Below are 22,223 nucleotides of genomic sequence, written 5' to 3'. Positions count from 1 at the left end.
TGACTCTAAGGTTGGTGACATAAGTGTACTAGGAGACAAACAACATAAGATAGTGTCCTCAAAGTAGGTTGAGGATTTTTCATTACTTCCACAACTCTTGGTAAGCACAAAAACAATTCCTACCTATAGTCCCTAACACTCTTGTAACTCTTGTATTGGTGGAATATCAATCCATGGTCATACAAGAAGACTAAGTGCTTAGCTAGATAGTGCTTGAGAGGCTGGGTTTGGAGGACTAGCTTGACTTTCCACAATACACTATGCCCAACCAACTGGCTGGTAAGTTGAATCCACCTTGACACAAGAGTGGCACAAAGGGAACACCCCCATCTAGTAGCAAACTTGAATTCCTCATGTAACTTGGAAGTGTGTCAAGAAGTGGTCAAGCGGGAGGACAATAATGAAACATTGTTAATATAAAATGCATATGAGACTAGACTTGAGAAATGGGCTAAATCAAGATTTCATTAAATAGAAGTAGATACAAAATGATATAGGCTCACTCTCACGTCCTCACTAGTGTGTTGAGATTGACACTCTCAAATTGATTCTCAATCTTGTTACAAATGAAGGATCAATAGCCTCTTTATAGACTAAGGCAAGTGGATGGATAGGTAGCTAGTGGCATCATATATGACCAATTTTTATTTTCCTCTTAGCAAAGGTTTATTTCCATTAGCCTAGAGAAGGGCCTAATTCTAACACCCTCCCTAACCCAAATATCAAGCAAAGGAAAAGTAGAGTAAAATTGGATGATTGCATAGATAGGATAACACTTAGATAGAATATATGAGGACTAAGTGGTGCTGACTCTGACAAGACAAGATAACATATAGAACTTCAAAACTAGAAATCCAGTCTTATGAATGATAAATTCCTTCTAGTACCCATGAAGACCAAGATTACTAAGAAAGAACTCTAGAACTTAAAACAAGAAGTCCAAGAATACTAGAAATTTTGCTTTTGGAACTTAGACAATAAGTCCATGATTACAATATAAAATACTTTTGGATTTTTAACAAGTAGTCTAGGATTACAAGAGAAGATACCAAAAAAAAAAAAAAAAAAAACTACCCTATAAGTTTGATGTAAATCAATCAATAGTAATTGAATTTTAGTAAGATCCATAACAAAAGCCTTCATGTAACATACCTGCCTTTATTATGTGATGAGTAACGTTTTAGTAGTCGCCTAGAGTTTACCTCCAATCGTCGCCATCCGTACTCTAACCAGAATGATTGGATTTTGTCCTCGGCTCTATAACCCTAGGTCTCCCCGTAGGGAAAGTGTCCTACCATTACCCACGGAGGACTGACCTAAAGGTTCCTAATTGACCTAATAGTCACCTATCACCCGCAGGGAAAGTATCCTGCCATTACCCACGAAGGACTAACCTGAAGGTTCCTAATTGACCTAACAGTCACCTATCAACAACTAGCTCACATCCAAAGGTGTCCTTCGAGAGGCTTCTTGTCTGGAAGGAGTGACTGCCATTACCCTTGGTTCATGCTGTACAACGCTTTTTTCCAATATCATACTAAGGATTTATGAAATCCCTCATAGTGCTCTAGCACAGCCACCATACCTTTCCCTTAAGATAATTTATAGTTCGGGTTCTGAGACCAAACCCTAGGTAAGTCAGCAAATTGGCCTTTCCTAGAGTTTCTTCCTAGCGTTTTTTTTTTGGGAAACCTCTCAGCTAGCCGAGACCATAGTGCTACCATAGAGCTGAATTTGTCAGAAATCCATCCACCCGCTTCCCTCTACGGAAGTTTTTAGTTATCTAATTACCTACCACATTATGTGAAACATATAAAAACAACTCCATTAATTAACAAGAATCCTTTTATGCACAGTTGTTCATTTGCGTAATTTACTCACAGACATACAATCAAAATTAAAAAAAATCATTGGTTATGTTCCGTAATGTGTGTTCTCCTACCCATACACAAGAGAAAAATTACAATTTCACGTGCTGCCTCATCCGGCACATCTGCACATCACCAAGATCAAATCTACCTATAGCTAGCATTTTTAGGTGTCCCAAAAGTAGAACTTGGGCCATACAGGGGACCAAGTAGTTCTTAGGTGCATAAAGAATTTACTAGCCAAAGCCCCCCGGCACCTTAACCACCTCCTACTTAATATGATCCCTATTGGGAGACCTCTCGACATCAGAATCAGTCCATGCTTCCGCGGTAGTAAAAACATCCCCACTTGGTATGGGGATTCAACACCTATCCTTGGGGGAGGTATAGGGATCCTCAATTTATATCTATTCCAATACTTAATTAAATTAGGATCTAATCTAGAAAATCACAAACAACATTGATGTCTTCAAGCAATTATGACTTCAAACACTCATGAAACTTTCAAGTGATGATTAATCTCGTAGCAATCAACCTTTGAAATTCACACAGTGAGCTCTTCCCCTAGGGTATCTAGATTTTGGGATCTCTAACCTCTCAGTTTAAGCTTTATAATGACATTCTTGTAACCAAGTTTCTTGGCCTTAAGTCCGTTTCTTCAACTTAGAGATATTTCCGGTCTTAAAATATTCTATCAAAGCTTCTAGACTAAACTATATCCTTGACTAATTTCTTCAGGGTTCATTCTTAATAAATTCCTCATGATTTCTCTTGAGTTCTATAATTTCATAGTTTTCCTAACAGTTTCTAACCTATAAGATGTTCTAATAATTTACCAAGTGAATACTCTAAGATCGTAGTATTTCTTAAGAGACTTATCTTATTTCTATTGAATTTAGATAGAATTTTTTAGAAAAAAAACCTATGGTATCGAAATTGATAAAGGGTTGTTATTCGCGCCCGTGACTCCCATGCTTGCAACTCCAATTGTTGCTTCCATATTAGTAGGTTCATTCATGATTTTCACTTTTGAATTCTTTTTCTTCAAGGCCATGACGGAAATATGATTCATAGAAGAAGAAGAACACGACAGTAATAGCGGTTGGCAAGGATGTAAGACTCTCAATGATGATGATGGTTATTGCGGGATTCAATGATGTAGGCCTTGTGGATGGTTCTTCTTTCCTCATGGAGAGCAATACGTCTCTCTCTCTAGTAGATGGAATAGGGACGAGAGTAGAGGTATGACTTCTAATCGGATTGATAGAATAGGATAGAGTTCTTCAGTGTCTTCTCTTCTCGGATAAGAGTAGAAGAGGATGAGAGACCTTCTATGTATCCCCTTCCTTGGGTTGAATGGAATGATGTCTCTTCGTCTAGTAGAATAGAGTCTCCTCCTTCCCGATCGGCATCTCATCCTTGTCAAGATTGCTCTTGTCTCCCTTCTTGGTCATCCCCAAGCCCTCAATTTATAGTTTTGCAAGGGTATAAAAGAGAGGACACTTTCTTTTTAGCATTTTTTGATGATATCATTGATGATGTTAAAGAGGGAGCTCCATTTTTGTAGCATGAAGATAAAAATTTACGAATCTATGGGTAAGCACCGCATGGTGCGTCGTCGGGTGGCCATCACTCCAAGGCTTATGACTGTGCCAATGACCAAGGCATAGACCTTGGCATCTTGGCCTTGGCATCTTGACCTTGGAATCTTGGCCTTGGCAATGGGCTACGAAGGCTTTGTTGGCGATGTTGGTTGCACACGAGAAGCTTCCACTAGCTTGTAGGAAAATCTTCTCGGGAGGTCACCCATCTCGGCAGTGTCATCACCCAAGTGCGCTTAATTGCCAAGTGACTATCCACTATGCTAGTTCTTTTTTGTTGTTCTATAATACAAACATAGTTTTAATAAGCTGGTCTTGGGAGGGTCTCCCAAGTCTTTTTCCATGTACTGGCATATAACACCTCATTAATAATTATTATTATCTTCATAATGAGAGTTAGTTTCATAATTAGAGTTAGTTTTTTTTTTTGAATGTGCAACATCAATCAATTTTCTTTGGAATGTATATGCACATTAAAATAAACTAAGTAATGGGGACATTACACTTCAGCAAATATTCCAATGTTGTACAAGTTCTAGTCATCTAACAGACAATCAAAGTAGCACTCTTTGTCTAGGTTTTCACTTCTCCACTTCTTTTGAGCTTCCAATTCCTTCTATCCCTTCCATTTCCTTGTGAACTCCCTTTTCTGCTTTTTATTGTGCTTCTTATCTTCTTCTTTTCAAGGTATCTCCCTTTGATAAAATCCATGGAGCTTGTCATGCTAAATAAGTGAGAAGTAGAGTGTAACCAAAGTATAAAGAGGTTGAGATTTTTTTTTTGGAGAAGTTCTAACTCATTGAAGAGCTCAGTAAATGAGAAAGATAAGAGAAAGTGAGTTCTTTATCTTTTTAGAAACGATTGCAATTAGGGTTTCTGTCACTCACTTCTAGAGTAGAATTTCCTCAAGCCCGCTTGGCTCAAGTAGTCTACTGTGACCTTCAAATGCCCTATGATAGCCTTGGGAACAATGCCTTCTATGGAGAGAGAGAGAGATCAGGTTGTTTGTAGGCTGGAAAAATATGCTCCAAACTTGGGGATTTTTGCACTTTCAAGTAGAAGGAGATGCAAAGTCAAGGTTTTTTGCAACAAGGAGGAGCATCTTGAGTTAGAGAAACTTTCCTCAATTTAGATCCTAAGCTAATATTCCCTTTATCCTGAGTTATGAGTCCTGCAAGTTGGGTAGGAAATTGTTGCCTATATTCTTGGGAGTGATTGAAGGAAAAAGATGCTTGACAACTTGTGCCAAATTCTCTCCACTGATTTGGGACTAACTGGATGTAGTGACACTCAACTAGAACATTGTCCTAATGGATTGGACCTACTTTGAAACTATATTAGAAACATGGGCATTGACACATTAATCATAATTGAGCTAAGGAGGATAGTAATGAAACATTGTCAAAATAAAATCCATGAGGCTAAACTTGAGAAATGTGATGGACTAGATCAAGATTTCATTAAGTGTAAGTCGATATAAAATGATATAGGCTCACTCTCCCATCCTCATCAGTGTGTCAAGATTGACACTCTCAAATTCATTCTCATGCTTGTTACAAATGAAGGATCAATGGCCTCTTTATAGCCTTGGGCAAGTGGATGGGTAGGTGACTAGTGATATCATAGATGACTTCAACTTTTACTCTCCTCTAAGTAAAGGTTTGTTTACATGAGCCTCAGTGAAGGGCCTAATTCTAACAAGGTGAGAATTTTTCATTAGTAGAAGTGCTTACATAAAGGCTCTATGGGGCCTTGGCTAGTAAACATAGTGCAATCTACCAATTTGGTTGGTCCATGACATGTTGGAGATGTTCTTCTAGTCAGTGTAGGAGTCGTAACCATGCATACAATCGTGAATAATTTTAGTAGCCAGAGTTTGTGGTAATCTTCATGATACCCTTTCTCTTCCAAAAGGGACTTTAGGACCCCCATGAGTCATGATGCACAGGTTACTACAAGGCTGATGTCACCAATGATCATGCTTTGACTTGTGTTTTCTTTGCTTGCAATGTGTAGAGGTTCGTGAAGAGGAGGTTTTGGGTTTCCACTTCCACTATGTATTGAGCTAGTATGTGGCATGTAGTAAGCTTAACTATTCAAGATTTTCCTCAAGAGTATCATGGTTATAGGTATTTAGCTGGACTGAGACGTAGGGGTGATCTAAGTAGACTCCAATTGCACCTATTTAAAACTAAAGGTTGTAATTACTCGTGCATCATCTAAGTATAGATGAATGCATTTATCAACATAGTTAACATTTCAATTAGTCAGTAACTTGAACATTCATCCTAAAAGAATCTCAATGCCACTTCCTTCAAGGTTTAGAAGAGCATAGAGGAGTGGGATGCTCTTAGTATCAAGATATCAATGATGATTTTCAATTTACACTTTCCCAACAAGAAATAAGGTTGTCCTCAATATGGATTCAACTTTGTGTCTGTTGGATGCAGTTTTGGCTTAGGTTTTCCCTAATGAAAATAAGTAAGTGTGTCATAATTTGAACCCTCATCAATAATTGCATCGGCCATTATTAACTTAGCTATTTGTAAGGCATATCCAGATATATGCTATTGAAATAAGGGGCTCATTATCCATTTCTAAGCTATTAATGGTAACAAGTCGATCCAATTATATGCTAAAGTAAGGGGCTCATCATCCATTTCTAAGTTGCTAATGGTAACAACTTGAACATTTATAATTAGATCTGATGGACTTGATCTAGAGTGTGGTGTAGAAGGGTGTTGCTATTGTTTCTCAAACTATTCATAAAAGGTTTGTTCTATACACAGTATATGACTATCATCATTCATCATGGGTCATTCATATGCGGGATGTTTGGGTGGATAATATTTATTTATTCTATTAGTGTTACAATGGCCAATGGACTAGCCACCTAAGGTTTCTAGCTCAACATTCTCTATCTTGCTAATTACACCAATGCGAAAAGGTTTGAGGCCTCAAAGTTTTAACTTTTGCTTTATGGCCTTTGGTTAACTAAGGAAACATGAGATCCCCCTTTTCAAAGGGTCATTGCTTGATATTCTTGTCAAACTAGATCTTACATCAAGCCTTTTCAACAAGTAGGGCATGAGTGGTTAGGAAGCATATTTCAGTCAAGCACTTGAATGCTTCTAGTTGATGTTGCAATGATTTAGTACCTTCCCACCATTCTTGGGTAGCAGTGCACATATGAGGGATTAGGAACTCAACAATCATAATGGCATTCATGCCACAAGTGAGTTGCAATGGGGTTTGTCCCATGGTAGATTCTTGGAAGCTATGAGATAGGTTCATATAGTGCTACCATGATTTTATGATCCTAGTCTAAATACGATGTTGATATAGTCTTTGTCAAGGCATTGATAAGAACTTTGTTCGTGGCTTTTTTAAAGCCATTATCTTGGGGATGTAAGGACAAAACATCTTATGGATAACCATGAACATAGATAGAAAATTCTCAATCACTTCATTACCTTGGTCACACTAATGATTTTGATGGAGCAATCAAAATGTGAGATGACTTGCTCCTAGAGAAACTGTGCAGTGGCTCATGCATCATCTTTATGAGTTGCCCTAGCCTCAACCCATTTATTCATGTAATCTATGGCTACAATGATGTATCAATCCTATGAGTATTGTGTGGTTGATCAAATGGATCCCATGAAGCCTATACCCCACTTTTCAAAAAGTTGGTGGGCAATCATTGGTATGAGTTCCATCTTATCCTTTTGGATGGGTTCCTTTGTTTGTTACTACTCATCCGATGCTTGAAAAATCTAGCTACATTTTTAAAGAGATTGGGCCAACACAAGTGTTCTCTAGCAATACCATTGTGTGCATCTTATAACACATTCTCAATTTCATGCTCATAGAAATGGCGTCAAAGGACATCAACCTAGCTTATGCAATACAATTTACTAGTGACGAATTGGTAAGGTTGTGCCTTGATCAAGAGGCATGTTAGTCAAGCTTTCTAAAGTGTTCATTCTTGTAGACCTTTCTTAAGGATATGAACAATGTCATTAGCAACAATGAGATCTGAGATTAACCCTAAAGAGTTGAGCTTCTTGATTCATAGGGAATAGATGAGCATGTGGGAGTTAATCTTCATCAATTTCTTTGGCATTCTTGTCGTTGGTTACTCATGATAAGTGATTGAAAATCAAGTGTTTCTTACCTTTACATATGATAATGGAAAAATCAAATTTAAACAAAAGCAAGATCCATTTAGTGATGCATCCCATGGCATAGGGCTTACTGCTAGTACATGCAACATTGCTAGTGCCAATTCTAGTACTAGTGCACACTAATGCACTGCAAGTACATGCAACATTGCTAGTGCCAGTTCTAGTACTAGTGCACACTAATGCACTGCAAGGTGTCACCTTCCTCCCTCCTCCTTCCCTTTGACCTCCCTTGCAAACATGTGGGTGTTGGGGTTGGAATTGAGAAACAAAGTATTCTTACAAGTTCACATAGGTGTAGCATAGTGCGGCACACTTGTCTATGCACTTTGGATTGGTAGTACACAATGTGTGCATAATGGGATCTAGTGAATTAATATAATAGTGAGTGCATAATGGTGTGTATATGTAGTGCAAGTGATTATGCAAGGTTGTGTACATGGTGCACTAGAGGTTGCAAGGTGAAGGCTTAGTATATAGTAATGCACTAGGATCAAAAGTGATATGCAAGTGACGTTGTGTTAGTGCACTTGGCTTATGGGTTGTGTACTCAGGTGAGCATGCACTAGTGCAATGCACAAGGCTTAGTGCACTAGGGTTGAAACTAGTGCACTATCATGTGCAAGCTGTTAGAGGGTGAGTGCTCAGTGCCAATGGGTAGGTCTATTGCATCTGCAAGATTCTAGCATACATTAGTACACATGCCAATGCTAGTGCCAATGTGTATGCACATGCATGTATGAGTGCTTGTGCACCCAAGTGCATGCTAGTGCAATAGGGTGTATACAAGTGCATAAGGTTGTGTATTAGGATGCATTAAGTGCATAAGTAAGGCCTCACCATCTTCCCCTACTCCCCGTTAGCCCTTCCTTGTGATTAGGGTGGGTATTGCAGTTGCAAAGGAAGAAAGAGGGGCTCTTTATGTGTGCACTAGGTTTGGATAGTATGCATTGACCTCTAATAAGTGCAATAGAGTGCACTATAGTCACATATGGTTAAGGGTACTGCACTAGAGTAGTGTATGGTGCAATATGGTATGTCCTAAGGTGCCAGATGAGTGCATGGATATGCAATGATTATTATGCAAGTGAAAATGGTGCTTTTTATGTGTGCACACAGTGCAATGTGTAATCCTAAGTACATAAGAGTGCACACATGCACACGTGAGAGTGCATGTGCTTGTACACATGCACTAGAGTGCACAAGATCATATACAAGTGCATAAAAGTGCACACAAGTACACACGAGTGCACTGGGGTGCAATGATCTATGTGCTAATTAATAGTGAATGGTGGGACACCACATAGGTACTATGAGATACCTTGTTCCTTCCTTCTTCCACTTGTTGACCCTCTCGTGCAAATGAGGGTGGTTATATGGCCAAAGAGGAAAAAGGAAAGAGGATTCATCAAGAACCCGGATCCATCATGAGCACCTAATATCATATGCATGTGTAGTGATGTGTGGTGGTTGGAGGGTATACAAGGTTCAAGTGCACATTGTGCATGTGATGACACCCAAAGAAGCATAAAAACAAGGCACAAAAGAATCCAAGCATGCATCATATTTTTATTTTTTGTCAAGAGAATAATACTACATCGTTACAAAATCACCAAAAAGAGAGAGATATGAGGGGCCCACATCCACATCCACATCCACATCCACATTCATCATAAATAAATGATATACACAAAAGTGTTACATGCATGCATTTGTGAAGGGTAGGAATACTCAAAATTAAAGGCCAAAGGTCTTATAATATCAAATGTATCAAAGTTTCAAAGAAATAATAAAAATACGAAGGGGTGTGCTTTTTGGGGAAGAGGTGGGGTGGAGTGCACGAATGGTTATGTGCCTCTCTCCCTTCCCTCTCTTGTCCAATCGCACATTCTCTTTTTGGTGGTGCAAAAAGTTGTTCTCTCTCCTTTGTCTTTTGTGCAGAAATTCATCTTTTCCCTTTTGTTCTTGTATAATGGTTGAAGCTATGGATGAAGATAATGAAGATAATGAATCAGTTCATTATTAAGTGGAAAATTTATGGTTTCTTTTTAGTTTTGAGATTAATGGCTCAGCCATGTGCATAGATTTTGCATGCTTCTACCTTGGTTTCATGTTTATTTCCTGCCGTGGGAGGGTGGCTGTCATTTTGGCGCGCAACCGGGGAAGAAGATGATCTCAAAACACCAAAGGAAGAAAAGAAAAGAGAGACTTGAAGATTTGATGCAAAGCAATGAAGAAATTGTATGTCCCAAAGTACAAGAAGGTGCAGGATGAGATGGAAGCCCGTCGTCTGGGTGTTTGGAAGACCCTCCTTTGTTGAAAGAAAGCCCAAAGCTTTACAGATTGTGTGTAGCATTCTTGGCCCTAAGCTGCATCAGCTATGCAATGACATTCGTGCTCTGTGCTGCTGTGTGTTGATGCCTTCCTTGTGTGATTTCCCTCCTTGGTTTCCGTGAAAGTTACATGGAAGGGAGGAGAGCCTTTGCCGATGTTATTGCCTTTTCGCCCATTTACAAGTTTAGGAGCAAGAGGATACCGTTTCAGCGAGAGAAAGGCAGCTACAATGGATCAGATAGTGATAGCTCCAGTGAAGGTGGTGTGATGGCAGCAGAAACAGAGAATGAGAAGGTAATAGCAGGGGATGATGCGGCATGTTGTATCTGCCTGGGCCGCTAGAAGAACAACACACAGCTACGAGGATTACCATGTTCCCACCATTTTCATGTGGAGTGTGTTGATCAGTGGTTAAAAATAAATGCTTCATGTCCCCTCTGCAAATCTTCTGTTCAAGGGTGTAAGACTGGAGATGGAGACACAGATGTATCAACACCTGTGGCAAGGCGTGCTGCTGGAAAAAAATTCAGTCACGAATGCTGCTCAACCTAGAAGCAACTAGAACACAAGGGTTATGGGACCCGATTTGATGGCACATATGTCACAAACCGAGGCTTTTTGCCCCATGATACTGTAGAAACAGGTACCCTGTGGGACATGGATCCCACTACATTTCTGCTACTTGAGAAGGATGCAAAGGTGAAGGAGACGTGTAGCAGAAATAGTAGCACAACATCTCCATGTCTCCAAGAGGTCTCCATGTCTCCAAGAGGAACGAGAAGAAGAAGAAAAGGAACATAAGAGAAGGAGAGGGATGAGAAGGCGGCCATTACCACATTGCGCAAGAGATAGAGAAAGAGCGAGGGAGAGAGAGAGAACGCCCTCGACCACCAGGAAGTACAAGGCGATGTCATTGCTTTATGGTCTTGCAGAGGTAGAGGATACGGAGGAAGAGGATGCTCTTGGCAAGGCGTCGAGGCCGGAGCCTTGGCCCACCCTCCACTGAAGCGATTTTCTCTACAAACTGAGGAGTGAGGGAGCGAGGCAGAGAAGTAGCCAGTCATTTTACCTATCCCCACCAGTCCTACAAGGGTTCTCCTACTATGACTTTTCCTTTCAGGACCATCTCTTTTTCAATCCATCCGAGATCAAAAGAGAGAGAGACATTTGCTTGATCATGTCCGCCTCTTCCTGTACCTTTCCAGACTCCCCAAGGCAACCTCTGATTATGCCATCCCCCACAAGGCACATCTAGTATCCATGCCATACAATGCCCTCTCTGCATCAGATGTGGAAAGCGTTGCCAACCAGCCAGAGCAGATTACGAATCATCTTCGCATGTTGTCGTCCAGCAAACATCACATGTCCTCTGTTTAATCAGTTGTGCTGATGAGGTTCCTCTGATGGCTGTACCGTTCAAACCCTAGCTTGCAGAAAGAAGAGCATTGAAGCGTTTCTCATGGACAGAGAAAGAGAGAGAGGGAGAGAGAGGATGATGCAAGATCTGGGCATCGAGGCCAAAGAAGCGGCAGTTCGAGAGGTTCCTAAGCTCCTCCCATTACCCAGCTCCTTGGCTTCTATCGCTACCATCTGAAGCAATTACGCCCAATGCCTACAGGTGACCAGCATTCAACTTCATGAGAAGGTCGACCAAGCGGTGATTCAATCCTTCCATCCATTGGATCGCGAGGTGCAAACACAGGCGTACGCACAGAGAGAGAGAGAGAGAGAGAGAGCCATATCCGGTGTGAGGTTCAATCGGCTCATTGTTGCAGACTTGATCGGAACATCTTTCCGCAATTCTCTTCACGCAGTGAGAGAGAGCATCACAACGGCTAAGTTGTGCGAAATGGACACACATAGAAAGAGAGAGAAGAAGTGTGTGTGTGTGCACATGTGTGTGCACCTAAACGTAGATGTCCATGCAGATCTCCCTTATCTGCAGAAGAACATAGAATATGTGTAGTTACACTCCAGATTCTTTCAGTTGCTCTACATCCTAATCGGTTTGGAAACCTTTTGTGCCATGTGCATATATAGACAAGCCTTTAGAGAAAGACACATAATACCTACATATTCCCATAATCTTCCTTATCTCATAGTTGGTTTCCCTTAGCTTTTACAATTAAAGATGGTATGATAGGGCATATGAAGTTATATATGCAAATATGTTCATCCACATCAAAAACATTTAAAGAGATAAATTTTCATTTTATAAACCTTAACATCCTAGCACTAATATAAAAAAATTCAAAACCCTTTACAAAGACATACCCACATATAGAGATACATGAAAATGTATATACAATTAGGTCATATTCCTTCCAAGTGACATGATGATGACTAGAGTTATCATCTTTATTTCCCCATTGGGATGCAAAAATCATTCTCATGATCCCTTGTTGAAGACAAAACCCTATCCTTTGAAGACTATACAAGTTTTTCAATGTGGGAGTGATGGAGGCACGAGTTCCCTTACTCTGGTGGTCATGGTTTGGAGTCCCATACCCTACCATGGCTAGGCCTTATGATCAAAGTTGTTTTACTAACAATTTTGGAAGTTGTTTGTGTTAGACAGTGGTTCTTCTTTGACAAGGTTCGCGAGGACGCTTCACATTTCAGTGTGGGACGAATATGATGACACCCAAAGAAGCATAAAAACAAGGCACAAAAGAATCCAAGCATGCATCATATTTTTATTTTTTGTCAAGAGAATAATACTACATTGTTACAAAATCACCAAAAAGAGAGAGATATGAGGGGGCCACATCCACAACCACATCCACATCCACATTCATCATAAATAAATGATATACACAAAAGTGTTACGTGCATGCATTTGTGAAGGGTAGGAATACTCAAAATTAAAGGCCAAAGGTCTTATAATATCAAATGTATCAAAGTTTCAAAGAAATAATAAAAATACGAAGGGGTGTGCTTTTTGGGGAAGAGGTGGGGTGGAGTGCACGAATGGTTATGTGCCTCTCTCCCTTCCCTCTCTTGTCCAATCGCACATTCTCTTTTTGGTGGTGCAAAAAGTTGTTCTCTCTCCTTTGTCTTTTGTGCAGAAATTCATCTTTTCCCTTTTGTTCTTGTATAATGGTTGAAGCTATGGATGAAGATGATGAAGATAATGAATCGGTTCATTATTAAGTGGAAAATTTATGGTTTCTTTTTAGTTTTGAGATTAATGGCTCAGCCATGTGCATAGATTTTGCATGCTTCTACCTTGGTTTCATGTTTATTTCCTGCTGTGGGAGGGTGGCTGTCAGCATGTGTCAGTGTGGGTACCAATGCATGTGTTAGTGTGTGCATATGCTAGTGTGCATGCTAGTGCACAAGGTTGAGATAGTGTACCATGGGGTACACTATGTAGTGCAAATAGAGTCAAAAGAAACAAAAATTCAAACTCATTGGAATTAAAAGATGAAGGAAACCAATACTTTGATGTTAATTAATGTAGTACATGTAGGGAAATACATTGAGCTCCTCTCCCCCCTCTCTTTTTCTATGTTCATACAACAAGGCCTTCCCCCCAACCTTTAATGCTGATACATAATCCACATTCAATTTCTAGAGGATAGAAAGTCATAAAACCATACCTTGAGGCTCTGATGAGGTGGTCACCTTGCCTTACTTCCACTAGTGGCTCCTCCTCTCTATTAGTAGTCCTTGCTTCTTGCGTAGTGGCTCTTCTAACGTGTGATAACTTCTCTCTCTCTTGCAACAACTTTCCCCCTCTTCTCAGTAATTTCTTTTTCTTATGGCCCCTTACCTCTTAGTAGCTCCTTATTTATTGGTAGTGTCTATGGATGAATATAAGGTAGAGAGAGAATATGGGAATGTCTAAGAAGGAGGTGATCATTGAAAAGGGGAAATGTGGGTTTGGAGAGAATGATATTGGTGGGGTTGTTATGGTAATGGTGGGGCAGTTACGATGGTTGTCTCCTCTCTTTGTGAAGACAATAAGGGAAGTGAATGGGGTAGGTTTAAGAATAATGGAATAAGGAATAGAGCTAGACATTATGGAGGGTATGGGGGTTGGGGAATTGGATAGTAAGGAGATGGAAGTGGGGCTATAAGATGGATGTGTGGTGCCAAAGAGAGAGGGGAGATGGAAGTGGGGCTATAAGATGGATGTGTGGTGCCAAAGAGAGAGGGGAGATGGAAGTGGGGCTATAAGATGGATGTGTGGTGCCAAAGAGAGAGGGGAGGCTTCCTACATGTAGCAGCACTAATGTTTGGCAGTAGGAGGTTGAAGGGCAATCCCAATTCTCCACAGTAGGCCTAGTAGTGCTTGTGATGATGGCACCCTATAGATGGTAGCATAGTCCTTGAAGGCCTAGCACCTATTTTAGGTAGCATAACAATATTTTGATGATGATGCATCTAGGGCATGATGGCAACAACTGCATAGGTGATGACACTCTTGGTAATCATGATAGCATTGGTGACAAATGCTAAGTTGACAATGAAAATGATTATGAGTGGTGTTGGTGGTTAGGAGGAGCAAAAAAGGGAGTAGAGGAATAGTGATGATGCTCAACTCGGCACTACTAGGGATCACGGTGTAAGCACAGATCTCATACATGCATGATGTGACCTCCCTCTCTCTCTCTCATTATTCACTTGCAGTGTCGCACCACTATTCCTATGTGACGGCATATCCTTCTCCACTTCACCAAGGATGTATCTTGAGATTCATGCAATTCTCTTAATGCCTCGTAACATCAAGTTACCCATAGTACATCCCCTCTGTCTAGAACATGTGTCCTTTTTTGTTATTTTCCTTGTTAGTTAGCATTATAAAATAAAAATTGAAAAAAAAAAGAATTTTTGGGATGGATCATTTATGTTCGAATGATTTGTATTGAGTCACAACAATGATATTCATCCAAGTGAAGAAATCAAATTCTAACTCTTCACACAAATTTCAAAGTTGGTACACACCCCTCCTTTATGTAATGCAAAGTTGCAAACAAGTAGGATTCAAGGACGAGCTATCCTAGGTCTTGGAAATGGAATGAAAATGTGGTGCTACACAACTTCAACAACCAAACTTTGGATACCCTCTTATTCATTTAAGAGGTTCAACCACAAAGCACAATGGCTATCTCTCACCTAGGCATTAGCATGCAAGGAAGGAGAATGAGCATATGTTTGAGAGAGTACTCAAGAGAAAAAAGAAGCCTTTGCCCATATGCTCTCTCTCTCTCTCTCTCTCTCTCTCTCTCTCTCTCTCTCTCTCTCTCTCTCTCTCTCTCTCTCTCTCTCTCTCTCTCTCTCTCTCTCTCTCTCTCTCTCTCTCTCTCTCTCTCTCTCTCTCTCTCTCTCTCTCTCTCTCTCTCTCATATAATCGAAACCAAGAAGGCAAGTATACAAAGTTTGCATGCACATGCATAGCATATTTTATTATTTCCTCATATTTTAGATACATGAAAATTAGGGTTAGGGTTCCTTGGGCATCCTGGCCTTTGTGGTCCTTCCAATCAATCATGGCTCCTTTTACATGCAACCAAACCTTAATATTGATGAAAATAGACATGCCACAAGTTGTAATCATGATACTAGCTTAACAAAAATTTGTGAGCCTCTTTTCTTATCTTCTTCTTGTTGCAATTAACACAAACTATCAACCATTTTAAGTCTGCAAAATCATCCTTGCAAAGAATTTTGAAATCTTCCCCAACCTATATTCCTATTCAAAGTCTTCCTATGTAAAATAAGACCTGGACTGAATTGGTAATACTGCATGTTGCCCTAACCACCTGCCTACAAAGAAATGTATATAATATCAAGTGTGCATTAAGCCATAAAAAAATTAAAAAGTTTCAAAAAAGTGGAAACTATATTTTTAATATGTGCAACACTACAATGGTACTCTAGTTGGTGAACCATTTCAAAGTAATCTTTGATCACATTTTAGCTTCTCCCCAACACTTAAATGTGTTATGCAACTACCAAATGTGGAGTAATGTAGCAACACTTTTGAAGTGCTTGAGGACCACATTTTAAGTGGTGAAGTAGTTGAGTTGAAATTTAAAATACTTAACCACATTCTAATAATGGCTATAGACCACTTTGGAATTATTCTCCACAACTTTTAATTGGTGGAGTAAACTATAAAGCATTCAATTGGTGCAATACCAATATGTGATATTGCACCACTAGCAAGTGGTGCTAAAACTCTAAACTAGACTAGAACTACTTTATTACAATATTAAAGTGATTATATACCACTTTCAAATGGATTTACTTTAACTTTTATTGGTGTATTAACCCAACTAGAAAATAATAGAGGACCACCTAAATTGAGTGAGGCATATCAGCATGCTAAATGCCCCACCCTCATAAGGTGCCAGCAATGATCCATGGTGCTCTAAGTTGTAAGGCCCCCATTATGAGGAGAAGTCATGTGTGAGCACCGATATTGGGTGGGTCCTAACTTGTATATCAAATGAGGTCTATGTGATCAGATGGAAAAAGTTTGACCTTTGTGGATCTAATCTTTGGGTTAGATAGAGTAATTATGTTTGTAGCAACTCGAGGCACAATGCATCCAGTTGTGGGGTGTGGAAGTTATCAAGTATCCCTATTTTTGGGTCCAGGGGCCACAAAAGTGGTGCCTATCCAGGGAGTCTCAAGGGAGCCATAAGTCTTCTTATAACTTGAGGGTAGTGCTCCCAACTTGATGGTAAAGGGAATATTCCCTGGCTGATAATATGGTCGAACATGTCGACTAGACTACCTTTCCGTGCTATAAAAGGAAGACCCCTCTTAAGCCAAGGGAATACCAAAGTATGGAGCTATCCATCAACTGCAAAAAATATACTACCAAAGTAAAATATATTCTCTCTAAGACAAGGCTCAAAATTGTAATTGCAACTATTGTAATGAATGCAGTAGTATGACCAAGACTATGTGGGCAAAGAATTGGGAAATACCAAGCTCCCACTTCGAGGAATATCTGAGTAACAGTAGGGATATGTAAAAGAAACGACCAATGAATAGGCATACAATTGGTATTAAAGTCTATTATAAACTCTAGGGAGCTAGTGACCAAGACATTCCATAGGCACAAACATCATGTATGTAAGATATCTCAAGATCAAGTGCAAAGATCCATCAAATACACAACTGATTAAGAAAGAAATGATAAAGCTCAATACATAACCAAGAAATATGTTTGCATCATTCAATAGATAGAGGTAAATGTCAATGTCCAAAGCATATAAATCCAATCAGCCCACTAGTAGGTGTAACTACATCCAAGAATATCTAAGAGAGCATGTACATAAGTCAAAAGTTCTACTATCTCAATAAACCAAGCTCAACTACATAGAAAATCCAAAGCTCTAATGTAATATATCCAAGTAAATGCAAATATCGCAAAACCACATCCACTTAAGTGTATCCAAAGTGTAAAAGAGCAATACAAGGCTCAATACATCAAGTACATAACATCTAGGTATCCAAAGGCATCAAGCAATATATTTGGTGGCATAAAACCTAGTGAGTATTCAAAACCATAAAATGAGAATCATTGAAGCAACTAAAGTAGGGGGATGCCAACTGGTTAGGCACTCTACCAATTGTGTTGCTTACTTTAGGGCCTCAAGAAATGATGAATAGTGTTCTTTGTATCCCTAGATCAAGTCTCAATACATGGGATCAAGCTTAGAAGAAGCAGGATCACAATGTATACCTAGCGACAGAGAGGGTTGTACTACCATGAAATATTCAAATTGAAGCTTTTGTCATGTGCTAATGGAATGCTCGGTGAAGCTCCTTAAGGGGTAGGCTCTAATACTAGTTGAAGGGTGGAGCCCGAGTAGAAGCACGAGCAAGAAGAAACAAGAGAGATGTGAGCTATGGTAGATGGACCAAGAGAGCAAGAGAGAGAGAGAGGCATAAGATGTGGGAACTCCAACAATCACAATGTGTGACTAGGCTTCCTATATTCAATAGTCACTAAAATAATAAATAATAAAGTGGCATTGATGGGGGCTTGTTGCCACCTGCAGTGTACAAGTCTATAGCCATGGTGTGTGTAGGCACAAGTACCTTTACCCCCCATAGGTTAGATGAGAGCTAGTCATGGGTTATATACATCAAACTCTTGATATAATAAGAGTGCATCCAACCAATGGTCCCAACATTAAGCTCGTAGAGTGTGACATAAGGTTGCAAGTCAACCTTCATGCAAATCATACTCTAATAGCTTGTAGCATTACATGGTGGCTAGTTGATATGGGTACCTCCATGCTATAGACCATACAACCCAAAAAGAAGCAGAGAAAGACCAAGAAAGCCCAAGTCAAAAATGGAAGATCCTAATCGGGTAACCACACTGATCTCACGCTCAAGGAGCTCTTTGATTTCCATCGTATTGATAAATGGTGATGGAGTCTACCTGACTCTATTACTTTTGAACATCATAATATTGGTCTTTGAGACACTTGGATCGCCAATGGCCTTCCTGCATACAAAAGAAATGTTGTTTATTTGGGGGATGATAATATCCTCTTCTATGTCCCTCATGTCTTCCTCATCTTCCTCGGCCCATGCTAGGAGACAAATAATCTGATTGTGTATAGGAAAATATCAGAGCCATGACAGTAGATGGTCTGGGGTGATTCTAATGGGTTACCTACACTCTTGCACCATGCCAAGAATTAGCATTTTCTAGATGATTATGGATATTATATCAACAAACTTTAATATTGTAGGTAGTTTTATAGCAAATGCCACACCACCATTGATTTAGATTGCACTCGGTAGCTAGGTGACCTGGATAATACACTCTTATACAAGAGGGTTTTAATGCCAAATTTTTGAGTGCCCTCTAAGGGTTTGTGGGCCTTTTCCTTTCTCTTAGACTTAGTTGGCTTTTGATATTTCTCTTCCTCAGAGCCCTCATCACTCCTATCTCTTCCTCTAGGTTTGAATCCATATCGGAGTCACTAGGTTCCATATGACAACATTTATCAGTGGGTTTGGACAATTTCCTCCCTTTTTTTGACTTCTCCTAAGCTAAAAACTTATCGATGCGGCTAGCATGCTAATAAAAATAATCTAGGGTATTAACTATTAGGTATTTTGAAAACAATGCTTTTTGGACACCCCAATTCAAGCCTTCCACATATAGAGAGTGCAACATTTTACCATTGGGTTGGGTGTTCATGGACATATGTCCTCTCAAGACTTTAAAGTAAGCTTTATAGCTCTGTACTATGGCACTGCCTTGTTTCAACCTACACAATCTTTCTAATTTCAAGGCATCAATCCTATCTTTCTAGAATCACAAATTGAATATTGTCCAAGGAGCGTCAAACATTGCCTTGTTTTGTTTTTCACAATGACCCAAGCCGTTGTCTCTTTCTACATGGATGACTCAAATATGGCCACCTTATGTGTGGGAAATTTGAGCATATACACCACCTCAAATTTCCTAAGGAAGGCATTCGGGTCCTCAACTGATGAGCCAACATATTTGGAAATGGAACATATTCCTAGGCAACCATCCAAGTGTTAACTAGAATACCACAAGGCAAAATGGGTAAAACCATAACCCATTGAGCTAACGTAAAAAACCACCCTCCTAGCTTTAGCAACATCATAGGAGTGATTAGTGGACCAAGATACACATCCCAAGTTCTAGGAATAGAGTGCGAGCACTGTTTGTTCGGATATGGAATGGACTCTCAAGAGACGAAATTCAATGCCATTTCTCACATCCAGGCTGCCATGAGAACACAGGCTGCTAGACATTCTTTGGTGAACATTGAGAGTGTGTGCAATCGTAGACTTACACATGTGGGATAGATCAACATGGTCACCATGTGTGACTGAGTCCAAGTTCCAGCTATGGTTGCCATGTGTAGACTGGTTGCACCAGCTCTATGGAGCAACAAAGCTTTACCCTACCCAAACTTGACACAGGGGTATGCTAGCATCATGGATTCAACAACAAAGCTGCTGAAGGAAAATACTACCATTTGCACTACTGATGTACTTAATAAAGATAAATGAATTTCTCATATATTCCATCAAGAGTTTATAAGGTTTTATAATAGGCATCGGAATTTTGAGTGCAATCCCAAAGGGGTAACTACTCAAAAGAATTATATGACATGGACTAGATCATCTTGGATACCATGATAGTATTACACTGTGTGGAAGACCATAAGATGATCTCAGAGGTTGGGAAAGGTTAAGATCCAAACAAAGATCAAAGAGGAAGTAAATATAGGGGGACGTAAGAGGATAGGGGAGAGAGAGAGGAGGAACACAACACTTCTTCTCACCTTTTATAGCTTCTAGTTCCCACAGTGTTATGAAGTTCCTTTACCACAATCCATGGCTAATTTGCTACCTTGTATTACTGCTTTGCTACTGTCAATAATTGATGGCCTCTTTTAGCGGCTATTCCATGAATGCTATTTTGGGCTATCAATTAGGCCTTTCTACATTTAACAAATACCTTGGAGTTTCTAGGCAATACAACTCCTACGTTTAAGTTCAAGATAAATGGCACTACAATTGGAAGAAGAGATAAATGCTCTTTCTCTTGTATGAGATATTTGCCTCCTAGCATTTTGATTTTTGAACTCTGAATATGTAAAAAATATCAAAAAAAATTCTCTCTCAAAAACAGTATTTCCAAAGGTATTCATAAGCATTGCAAAAAAATCATGCGAGCAAGGTCCAAAATTTTCATTATATGTGAGTTATAAAATTGAAGTACAAATGTACAAAGGCAATGTAACTATAGTGCAAATGTACAAAGAAGCAAATACAAAGCTAGTCGGCCTTTTTATCTTTAGTTTCTTCTTCCTTTTTACTTTTCTTCTTCTTTGGCACAAGTTCATCTTGATCACTTTCATTCATCGTCATTAGTTTCCTTAGCAAGCTGTTTTTATTGTTGCCAGAAGAATTTGATTTTCATAAGTACCCTCTTTTATTGAGGCTTCAGAGTAGATGGATTAAACTTCAAGCGAGAAAACTTCGGCATACCTTTATTTGTGGAGGCAATAGAAGTCTTTTTGGTGGTTGACTTGGATATTCCCTTACCTTTGTTTGTAGATGTAGTAGAAGGATTTTTGGTCGTTGTCTTGGCAAAGGCCTTACCACTTGTAGATTTCACCTTTCTCTTGGCTTTTCCCTTGGAAGATTTAGGAGGAAGAGGGGAGTAAAGGTCTACTAGTGTGGTGGCCCTATCCAAATTTACCTCAATACACCTCTCCCTTATCCACCACATATATGAATCAAGCTAATCTTTGCACAAAGCACACATAACAACTCATTTGAGAACATAAGACAATTTTGACTTAAAATCAAAAGACAAAATCCTTTCATTCACCCCATCTATATTCAACAACGTCTATAGTTCTACAAACATTCGAGATAACTCTCCATCCACAATTGTGTGTATCACTTTGTAGTGAAATTTTTTGAAGGAGAAACTTGAAAGGTCTCTCAAAGTCAACAATATCTTCAAACTTATTAGGAAATAGTTAAAACTACTTGCAACAAATCTAGAAAACAAGAGAAGACTATTGATGACACATTTTTGCCATGCTATGAATTCTTGAAAGATAATTCATAAGGATGACCTCTCAAGCAAGAATATCAAAGTAAGACTCCAATGACACATGTAAACAAAACATTAATTAACAACAAATATGAAAAAAATCACCAAAAGTAACTACATATAAGGGATTTACCTTTCAACATGTGAAAAAAAGAAGTTGTGTATGGCACTATCAAAAAATTTAATATAAGGGATTTACCTTTCAACATGTGAAAAAAAGAAGTTGTGTATGGAACTATCAAAAAATTTAAAAGATCATGTAATATTTGAACTAGGCTTTAAAAAAAGATCCACAAAGAGAAGTGGATCAACAATGAAAATGTTCTTTGCAATTTCATTACCTAGAGAAGCAATGTATACCCTATAGGTATAGGAACAAAGCCCAAGCCCAAAATAAGAGAATGAAGGTGCAAGGAACTTTGAATAACTTAATAAAACCAACCACAAACCTCACCTAAGACAACAATAAACAATAGAATTTGATCATAGTTGAATATCTTTCTTCTCTAGTATACTCTTGTCTTCTAGAGATATGCTAAGGTAATCCTGTTTATTTGTATCTCAAGATACATTCATTGCCATTTGGCCAAATACCTTGCCCATTCTCTCATATAGTCAATTGGGCCAAGAGAATCAATCTTCA

At 39.2% G+C, this 22,223-nt stretch overlaps 1 pseudogene; it reads left to right on the top strand.

Moving 5' to 3' along the window:
- Nucleotides 1-9,923: 9,923 nt before the first annotated feature.
- On the top strand, nt 9,924-10,539 carry LOC148033013 (E3 ubiquitin-protein ligase At1g12760-like; annotated as a pseudogene).
- Nucleotides 10,540-22,223: the final 11,684 nt, after the last annotated feature.

Source organism: Lygodium microphyllum, chromosome 8, assembly GCF_053477565.2.
Source record: "Lygodium microphyllum isolate KBCC chromosome 8, Lygodium_microphyllum_v1.1.10, whole genome shotgun sequence".
Classification (NCBI taxonomy): domain Eukaryota; kingdom Viridiplantae; phylum Streptophyta; class Polypodiopsida; order Schizaeales; family Lygodiaceae; genus Lygodium; species Lygodium microphyllum.
The sequence above is the reverse complement of the archived record's forward strand: the minus strand, read 5'-3'. Positions and strand labels throughout refer to the sequence as shown.